This window comes from Neomonachus schauinslandi, chromosome 3 (assembly GCF_002201575.2).
Source record: "Neomonachus schauinslandi chromosome 3, ASM220157v2, whole genome shotgun sequence".
Classification (NCBI taxonomy): Eukaryota; Metazoa; Chordata; class Mammalia; order Carnivora; family Phocidae; genus Neomonachus; species Neomonachus schauinslandi.
The window spans coordinates 36,820,230-36,831,111 of NC_058405.1; positions in this window are offsets into that span (position 1 = coordinate 36,820,230).

The window sequence follows — 10,882 nt, forward strand, 5'->3', positions numbered from 1 at the left end:
ACTCATTTTCAAGTTTAATAAGCAACTCTAAATGTTATGCTTACTCATCTTGAGATGAAATTTTTCATGGCATTATGTATTTTCTGGTCATTTATTTTTTTATTTTGAATTTATAAACTGATGCTATTGTATAATTTCATGAAAGTATAAACTAATGGTGGTAGTATATTGTAAGTTAATAAATATAAGTTAGATTCCAAAAATCCAATCCAATATGAATAACAATTTAAAAATCAGACTCAAAATCAATTTGTTGACCCTGAAAATTTTTCAAAAAATGTAGTATGATAAGGTCATTGCCAGCTGTAGTACTGGCCACTCTTGGTGTTCTCTCTGTCATTTACATTCCCAAATTTTAGGAAATAGGCACCTTTGATAATACTGTTTATGTAGTGACATTTATTCTGTTATGCACATACTTATGCTACAGTAGACCTCTCCCTCTAACCTATTTCTTATTCCCTCCCACACTAAACTGGGTTGATGGTGTTGCCTCATAATTCATGTCCATTAGGAACCTTGGAAAGTAGGCACCTGGGTGGCTCCGGTGGTTAAGCATCTGCCTTCAGCTCAGGTCATGATCTCCAGGTCCTGGGATCGAGCCGGGCATCGGGCTTCCAGCTCAGCGGGGAGTCTGCTTCTCCCTCTCCCTCTGCCTCTCCCCCTGCTTGTGCTCTCTCTGTCTCTGTCTCTCTTAAATGAATGAATAAAATCTTAAAAAAAAAAGGAACCTTAGAAAGTAACCTTCTTTGGAAATAGGGTCTTTGCAAATGTGATCAAGGTAGATGAGATAGTAATGAAATAGGGTGAGCCCTGAGTCCAATATGACTCTTGTCCTTACAAGAAAAGGAAATTTGGACATAGAATCACAGACATGCATCCAGAAAATCAAGGACTGCCAGCAGAAGCTAGAAGAGGCAAGGAAGGCTACTTCTCTTGAAATTTCAGGGGGAGCTGAGACTGTTATCTGGACCTCTAACCTCCAGATCTATGAGAGAATAAATGTCTGTTGTTTTAAGCTACCCAGTTTGTGGTAGTGTTACAGTAGCCACAGGAAATTAATATATACCCCATACCCAAAAGAACCCTGTGTGGGTATTTAGGATAGGGATTTTGTAAAGATGAATAAAGAGAGAGTGCTGTAGGAGCTCTCATTACTCACACAGTGCCATATGCTTCTAAGGGCTGCCAGTATTTTTTGTATCTAACAGGTGGCATCACTGATTCCTTCTCTTAAAGGGGAACAAGGTTTCTTATTTTTTTAATAAGGTCTGACTTATGTAAGGTAACAATCTATGCTGGAAGATATCCAAAAATAATTAATGACTTAAAAATAATGAAACAACATGTCTCACTCATGTAACTGTCTAAAGCAGATGTTCCTGATTGGAAGCCTGTTCTCCAAATGTAGATTGAGGGACCCAGGGCCCTTCCTGTTTTGCTCCAACATTAACACATGCCTTCAGACTCACCATGGAAGGGGAAGGAATGACAGTGTGGGAAGATTTTAGTACATCAGATTTGAAAGTGATACACATTTTTAGTAATTATATTTCATAGCCAAAATTCAGATTGCATTGTTACAAACAGGAGTCTAGTAAAAGAGCTGGAGAATTGTTCATATCTTATACCCAGCAAATAGAGAAAGTAAGTTTGGTAAAGGTTTGGTAACAAGGTCAGTTCATTTCAATAAATAATTACTGAGTAATTATGGTGGGCTAGGAATATGTGCTGTCAGTCTGTAACTAATGAGTTATTAGGGGATAGTCTATAATTCAGAATTCATAATAATTTAAGCCAAGTTTAAATGGCTCTTAATATATTGAATATTAAACTTAAGGTTGATATTATATTTTCTATTTTTATAACTATTTAGGTTTTACTTATTTTTTTTTAAAGATTTTATTTATTTATTTGAGAGAGAGAAAGTGAGTGAGAGAACATGAGCGGGGGCGGGGAGGTGGTGGGCAGAGGGAGAAGCAGACTTCCCGCTGAGCAGGGAGCCCAATGCAGGGCTTGATCCCAGGACCCTGGGATCATGACCTGAGCCAAGGCAGCCGCTTAACCAACTAAGCCACCCAGGCACCCCATTATTTAGCTTTTAAATTTTTAAATTTTAATTTAGCTTCGCTGGTATAGTATTGATATTTAATGTCATTCTTTTATTAATTTGTAAACATTTTACAATTATCTCCATTATAAACTTTCTGAAATTTTTAAAATAAAAATAACTTTGGTACAGATACGGGAGAGAGATTAAGCAGTATTTAAATATGTACTCACTTCAAACCCATAATCACACCAGTCATTTTAAACTGAGAGAAAAATTGGAAAAGCATGGTTAAAGGAAATGGGCAATTTGGAGTTTCTGAGAGACCTAATTGAATGAACCTCAATGTCAATTGCAGCATTTGAAAGCACAGTTTACAAGAGTTACTTTAGATACCATTACAAGAAAGTATCCTTCTTCAGTATCTGGTGATCTTAGCATAGGACTGAATAGCATCAGAAGCATCTTTAAAAAAAAATAAGGAAATACTTTTTTGTTCCAATGATAGGCATTGTATTTGTAGACTAAGTCATCTCTTGGTTTAGGAAAGTTAATTGTTGACAGTGTTCTCAGTAATTTATACCCTTCCATTTTAGCATAGAGGACTTCATATAGGTGTCTTCACTCTTCAGTTGAGGCGGGATCAGCACGTGCTGGGGAGGCAAGGCAGCCCCTGCAGTATTTAGACATAAAGTTTGGAGAAGGAACTGAACTCAGCAGGGTCTTGTTACAGAGTGACACTATTATCATTTCAGTCTCTTGCGCTTAAATTAAGAGTTTCATAAAGAGGCTACAGAGTTTATTTGCAGGGTGTTTTGATCAATGGATTTATTTTTGGCTATTCTGGTACAAAAATGCCTGAAACAAAATGTGTGTTTTTCTCTCTCAATCTCCCTCTCCCTTTCCTGCTCTGGAAATTGTTTTTGCAACCCTTTATCTTAGAAAAAGTTAAAATGCAAATGAAAGTTAAAAGCTGAAGTGTTCATTGTTGTATAGTTGTGTCATATTTATAATAGAAAGTAAAGCATCATTTGCTAAAACTATAATTGAAGGCTGAGTTAAATTTGTGATTGAAGAGGAAACAACCCTGAAGTAAATGGTAGCTAAGCACAACAAATTAAAACAACAAATAATGTGTCTAAGAAATATATAGTTTGGGGGCGCCTGGGTGGCTCAGTCGTTAAACGCTTGCCTTCGGCTCAGGTCATGATCTCAGGGTCCTGGGATCGAGCCCCGCATCCGGCTCCCCGCTCCGCGGGAAGCCTGCTTCTCCCTCTCCCACTCCCCCTGCTTGTGTTCCCGCTCTCGCTGTGTCTCTCTCTGTCAAATAAATAAAATCTTTAAAAAATATATATATATAGTTTAGTAGGTAAAAAAGTTACCACTATCATATTTCAGACTAATTATTAGCTGTTAGTACTTATCCTAAACTGTTGCTGAAATTTGTCATACTCCAAGCTTGAAATTGCCACGTAGAAGTAGTTTGAAAGGCAGTGGGAATCACAATAATCCCAAGTAAGGGAAGTTGCGATTCTTGTTATGGTTTTCAAACAGATGGACAAAATGCTTGTTACACTTTGCACAAAAGCCATGTGTCTAGCATGATTGTACATTATGAGATTTGATAGGGAAAATTCAGGATGTCAGAGTGGATTGTTAGCTTCTCCCCTTCTTACAGATTTGGTAATATCCTATAATAATAAAGATACAGACCTGGGTTAAAACTGACTCATCAGAAAGAAAAGGCATACTTTTTGCCTCTGGCCAACCTCCAAGGATGGCTGAGAATGACCTGGAGCCCTGTTTGGATAAAAAAGCTAAATTATTAGCTTCTTAGAGTTAGCAGAGTTAAGGAAGTCAGACCAAAATTGGCAATGAGATTGAGTTATGTGAGAAGCGTGATTCCCACAGGCCCTTTCCGTGAATCTTCTGTTACATACTACAAGGCAGACACAGGAGACAATTATTTTTATGGTATAAGTGCAGATAGCAGGGAGAAATGCAGATTAACTGTGCCTCCCCATCCCGAACCATTGTCTCCAGTTGTCCAAAGCAGATGCCTCAGTGGAGGTCATTAAATTAAGGGCCAGGGAAGTGAACAAATAACTGAGAATTGTTGCTAGGAAACAGATAACTCCAAGTTCCAGCTCTAGAATCAGGTAACATGGCTGAACACAGTATCTGACTTTAAGGGAGTTGCTTTCCCCGTGTCTGGGATTAAGGGATGATGTTTGAGCTTCCACTTAGCAATCAATCCTCTATTCACACTTGCTGTTCTCACACACAAATGAAGACACATACACACAAACCTGTAGGGAGTGAGATGATGAAGAAAATCAGCACCCAGAATAGGCATTCTTGCCAATTGCCCTCTGAGATGTGGTCATGGATAACACTAAATAAGGGACTCCTTTAGAGGCCCAAACCAAGAGGTGGGAGGTAGGGGGCTGGGATATGAGTAAGGACCTAGAAATTTTTTTCTATCAAAATATCTAGGAATCATCCCACTATCAGGGCAAAAAGTTTATACTATTCTTTCAAACAGGATATGAAGTATGGAGCAATGACCACTTTGTTTCCAATTAATTTTTTTCTCCTATGATTTTTTTTTTCATTGTATTATCCTTATCCTCCATTTTATCTAGAAATACCTAGACTTTGCAGTTATGTGAAATAAAATATTTCCTTGGTTTTCAGTCAAGGTAGTCTGGCTTTTCTTTTAACTGATATTAAAAACTTTCTTAGAATGGATACATGGAAATTCTATTCTCTGATCTTTAGGTTTTAGAAAATATCTTTATTTTGTCTTCTGACTTAATTAAGAGTTTGGTAACATCCTTTAGTCAAAATTATGTTCTTTCTGAATTTTGAAGACATTTATACTTGGTCTGGAAGTCCAGGGAGATGTCTGATTCAAATTTAATTATTTTTGCAGTATAGAGGACCTATTTTTTTCCTCCTTGAAATTCTGAAATAGTTTCCAGTAACGAATTGTTTACACTCATCTTGCTTGACCTTCTGTATGCCATTTGAAATTAAAGATCCCTGTCTTCCTTCAGTTCAGAGAAATTCTTGATTAATTTTTTTTTTTCATTTTTTCCCCTTGTTTTAGTCTCACTGGTCATATATTTTAAATTCTGGTTTGATTCTTTCTTGTCTTTTCTTTCTTTTTGACCCTTGCCTTTTTCTTTTTGCAACTTATGCTGGGAGATTTTAACAAATTCATAGTCCAAATCACTCAATCAGCTATTTCATCTTTTTAGGATGATGATTAAATATTATTATATTTCTTTAAATTACATTTTCTATTCCAACCCCATCTCCTACTGGACAGCTCATCTTGTTTATCCTAGTACAAGATTTAGCCCGTGCAACAACCTCTTTATAAAATGCTCCTCTACCTGCATTTACGTGTTTCCTATTTACTCATCATATTTCAAATAATATATCACATTCTCAGGGAATTCTTCTTTAATTCCAAGGATATTTTTTGCTCTTGTTAAATCTGTTATTTTTATCTTCATTGCATATATAACTCTGTTTTTATGTTGTTTTTTAATGATTTTTCTTCAATTAATTTTGCACTTCAGAAGAATAATGATGTGTGATTACAGCCCATTGTAATATCAGTGTGGAATGTTATAAATATGGGTGGACTGACTGAATTAACAAGTTATGGCATGGGGAAGGACGTTTCTTTTTCCCTCCAGCCTCTTCTCCAGTGGTTCTCTTGTTATAATAAGCACTCCTTAAGGATCTCTGCCATTTTTATGGTTAGTGATTAATTTCCTAAGACCTTAACCCCACAGTCCCCATTAATGAAATGCTTGTATTTTTATTTCTTTAATGCTGAGGTATTTGCCCTAGAGCTTATAAGAATCTTACCTGGTTTTTCTTTATATCCCAAACTGTGATCGCAGTTTGGGATATAAACATGATATCCTAAGTATCCTGTTTAATTTCTCTTTCTCTCTCTCCTCTAAGCATGGTATTCCTGACTTCCTCTTCCACCATTGCTACGAGGAATTCTTCGTTGAGTATTCTCATAGTAGCTTTATCATCCTACAGTCAAATTTCAGCCTGAGAACATTCTCTTGATCATCTGTTGTGACACTTAGAGTAGCACATCTCATTTGTGGATGTGCAGCCTCCATCTTAACGTTTCTGAATTCTGACTGCAGCTTGCAATTATGTGCATTGTTGATTCCATATATCTTTTGATTTATTATATATCTCATTTAAGTCTCTCAGCAATGAGGAATCTGAAATTCAGAGATTTAAGCACACTTCTCAATGGCTTTCCTTAATAAATGACTGAGCTAGCTTACTTACGCAAGTCTCTTTAGTATGGAAATCTATTTTTAAAATCAAAATTTGTCCATGTCACTCACTTCCCTGCTTAAATTCTTCAATTGCTCCCTGTCACCCAAAAGATTAAGCCTAAATCCTTAAGCATGATACATAAGCCCTTCCATGAATGGCCTCTTTTTATAGATCCTGCTTCATTTCTTGCTCTTTTACACCACAAACTTCGTACAAAGTGCTTCACACAATATATCATTTCATAGTTCTATTCTTTTATTCATACAGTTTCTTTTGACAGAAGTGCCGGCTCCACATTTTTCTTTAACATTTATAGTTCTTTTTCTTCAAGTCTCGGCTCATTTCTGCTCTTAATGCTTTCTAAGATTATCTGGGTGGTTTAAATGTTCCTCTACTGCTCTTTCAGCACTCTGAGTATTTGCCTCCTTACATATGTTATATTGCGTAGAAATCAGTGATGTTTTGTCTTTGTCTCCTCCACCGGGATGAAAAGTACTTTGAGGGGAACACCTCTGTTTTTACTGTTTTATCTATTTTCAAATTAAGATATAATTGACATACACTACTATAGTAGTTTCAGGTACAACATAGTGATTTCACATCTGTATACACTGCAAAATGATCACCATAAGTCTAGTTACGATCTGTTGCCTTACAAAGTTAGCACAATGTTATTGACTATATTCCCCATGCTGTACATTACATCCCCATGACTTATTTATTTTATAACTAGAAGTTTGTTTTTCTTCATCCTCTTCACCTATTCCCCCCACCCCCCACTCTGGCAATCACTAATTTGTTCTCTGTATCTATGAGTCTGGGTTTTGTTTGTTTTGTTTGTTTTGTTTTTTAGATTCCACGTATAAGTGAAATCATGCAGTATTTATTTTTCTCTGTCGGAATTATTTCACTTAGCATAATCTCTTTAAGGTCCATCCATTTTGTTGCAAATGGCAAGATTTTGTTCTTTTTTATGTCTGAGTAGTATTCCTTTGTGCATATACCACATCCTATTTATGCATGTATCTATTGATGGGCAATTAGATTGTTTCCATATCTTGGCTAATATAAATAATGCAACAGTGAACATAAGGGCTCATATATCTTTTCAAATTAGTGTTTTTATTTTATTTGGATAGATACCCAGTACTGGAATTCCTGGATCATATAGTAACTTTTTTTTTTTTTGAGGAACCACCACACTATTTGTTATAGTGGCTGCACCAATTTACATTTCCAACAGCAGTGCACGATGATTCCCTTCTTTCCACATCCTTGCCAACATTTGTTATTTCTTGTATTTTTGGTAATAGCCATTCTGACAGGTGTAAGGTGATTATCTCATTGTGGTTTTGATTTGCATTTCCATAATGATTATTGATGTTGAACATCTTTTCATGTTCTTTTTTTTTTTAAGATTTTATTTATTTATTTGACAGAGACACAGTGAGAGAGGGAACACAAGCAGGGGGAATGGGAGAGGGAGAAGCAGGCTTCCCGCTGAGCAGGGAGCCTGATGCGGGGCTTGATCCCAGGACCCTGGGATCATGACCTGAGCCAAAGGCAGACACTTAACGACTGAGCCACCCAGGCGCCCCACCTTTTCATGTTCTTATTGGCCATCTGTGTGTCTTTTTTGGAAAAATGTCTATTCAGATCCTCTGCCCATTTTTTATTAGATCATTTTTTTATTATTGAGATGTGTGAATTCTTTATATATTTTAAATATTAACCCCTTATTGGATATACAAATGCCTTCTCTTCCATTCAGTAGGTTTCCTTTTTGTTTTGTTGAGTGTTTCCTTCACTTTTCATAAGATTTTTTGTTTGATGTAGTCCCAGTTATTGATTTTCACTTTTGTTGCCCTTGCCTTTGGAGTCAGATTCAGAATAACATCACTAAGACTAATGTCAAGGAACTGACTGCCCATGTTTTCTTCTGGGATTTTTTTTTAAGTAAACTCTAGGCCCAATGTGGAGTTCACACTCATTACCCTGAGATCAAGAGTCACGTGCTTTACTAACTGAGCCAGCCAGGAGCTCCTCGTCTAGGATTTTTATGGTTTTAGCTCTTACATTCAAGTCTTTAATCCATTTTGAGTTGATATAATTGTGGGAGATTTGTAAGGGAGAGGTAAAGTCAAAAGATCATCTACCTATTTGTTTTTTTCTACTAATGAACAAGATGAAGAAAATATTAAAGTTACTACTATATTATTTGGGGTACCTGGCTGGCTCAGACAGTAGAGCATGTGACTCTTGATCTAGGGTTGAGAGTTTGAGCCCCATGTTGTGCATAGAGATTACTTTAAAACAATTACTACAGTATTATTCAAGTACTTCTCTCTACCTTTCAGCATGTTAAGAGGCATTTGCATTTGGGCAGTTCTGGTCACTGTAGCTCCTTGGTTTTGACTTCCTTGTCTCTTGATTTCCACTGCATAGTGTTCTCTTCCTGTAGCACAGTGCTGCATAAGCAGGTGTCACCAAGCCTACTTCTTGTCATCCTATGTGAATTGAGCCTTGGGCAACTTACACAAATGCTGATACTCCACTATTGCTATTGCTGTGAGTAGTAAAGTTCTTTGTCTTTGATGTAGAAGTCTTGTGTTTTCTGCCACTGTTCAAGAAATTGGAAAACTAATTTGTTAACTCGCAAGTACAGTAAAATCTCAGACCTTTCACCTTTCACATATGGAGGTGTCTTGATCTCAAAGACGGTAGTATTGCTACTTGCTTTAAATCCTGATTATTTAAAAATATATTTTATTTTCTGACTTTTATTCTAACTGATTTAATATCTTTTACCAATTCTAAAAAATTCTTATCAAAATATTATTTTCAATATTGCATTTGCTTCATATTCTCTATTATTAATTTTTAAAACGTTTTTATACATATATTGATGCATTTATCTTCCAGATTATTTTTCTCTTAATTATCATCCATCTTTTCAGTTCTTCATGTTGCATTTTATAATATCCTCAGTTTTGTCCCCTAGTTTATTAATTCCCTCTTTTATTGCATAAATTTTTAAGTTAACTGGCCCAAGGAGTTTTACATTTGAAAGTCTACATTTTTCTGTAATAGAAATACAATCTTGGTTCTACTTCACATCTACTTGTACTTTTTCATATCTCATTCTTTTAATATTTTTAATCCTTTAAGCTTTTAATCATTTTAGATACACCCATTTTTTAATATTCTCTTTTGGATTATAATATTTTTAGCTTAAGGCCTTGGAGTTTCAATCACTTTTATTGTATCTGATTATTCTAAATTGTGGTTGAGGGGCGCCTGGGTGGCTCAGTTGGTTAAGCGACTGCCTTCGGCTCAGGTCATGATCCTGGAGTCCCGGGATCGAGTCCCGCATCGGGCTCCCTGCTCGGCAGGGAGTCTGCTTCTCCCTCTGACCCTCCTCCCTCTCATGCTCTCTGTCTCTCATTCTCTCTCTCTCAAATAAATAAAAATTAAAAAAAATCTTTAAAAAAAATAAATTGTGGTTGATTGCTTCCTTACGTATTTTGTAATTTTGAATTACTCATATTTTAGAAGGTCTGTGTTATCTTTTGCAACCTGAAGGGAGCTTCCTTCTCAAATACTTATGTGGATCTATCTTTTGTCCCTGCATAGGCATTCCACTCCAAACCCTAATTTTAAAGACCCAACATCTGTGTCATAGCAACCATGCCATATGCCTCCTTTATTAGCCACAGCATTACTTGATGTTTCTAGTGTCTCAAAACCACTTTCAAATTAATTGATTTGCTAGAATGATTTACAGGACTCAGTAGCATGTTACAGTAGTAGCTAAAATTTATTACATCAAAAGATACAGAGCAAGATTGCTATGAAAAAAAAAAAATGCACTGGGTGGAATCTACAAGGGTCAGGTACAGGCTTCCAAGTCATTATCCTACCAAGTCTCACGGGACACATTTTTCTATCTTGTAGCAAACTACACATGCGTTATACCTCAGCTCAAGGAAGTCCATTTGAATCTCAGGGTACAAATATTTTTGTGAATAACTGGTAACATAGATATGTTCTACTATACAACCAGCTGTGATAATAGAAGCTCAAGTTCCTGACGGTGAAAGCAGTCACATCATTAATCTTAATGTTTGCATAAAAATCATCCTCATATGTCCTGAAAATATGGTACAGCATGCCCCATTCTTCTGGGTATATGAAACATAAGTCATGTAAGAAAATGCAGGTAAGATAATCATATTTTGAGGGTTTGAACAAGAGTCAGTCTTGGTTCCAATTACTGTAGAGACACTCTAGGGCTGAGAAACCAAATCTGCCATGTTAATCTTTTCTCACATGAGCTTTGACTCATTTTTTCACTCCCTTCTTGAATTCTGTTCTTTAGGCATTTTACTTTCTTGTTGGTAAGTATAAATACTCAAAATATGGCTTTATTTTATTCAATATTTGTAAGTATTTTTAAAACTCATTTTTTTTTACTTTTGCTTATTCTCCATATTTTCCTGTATATATTTC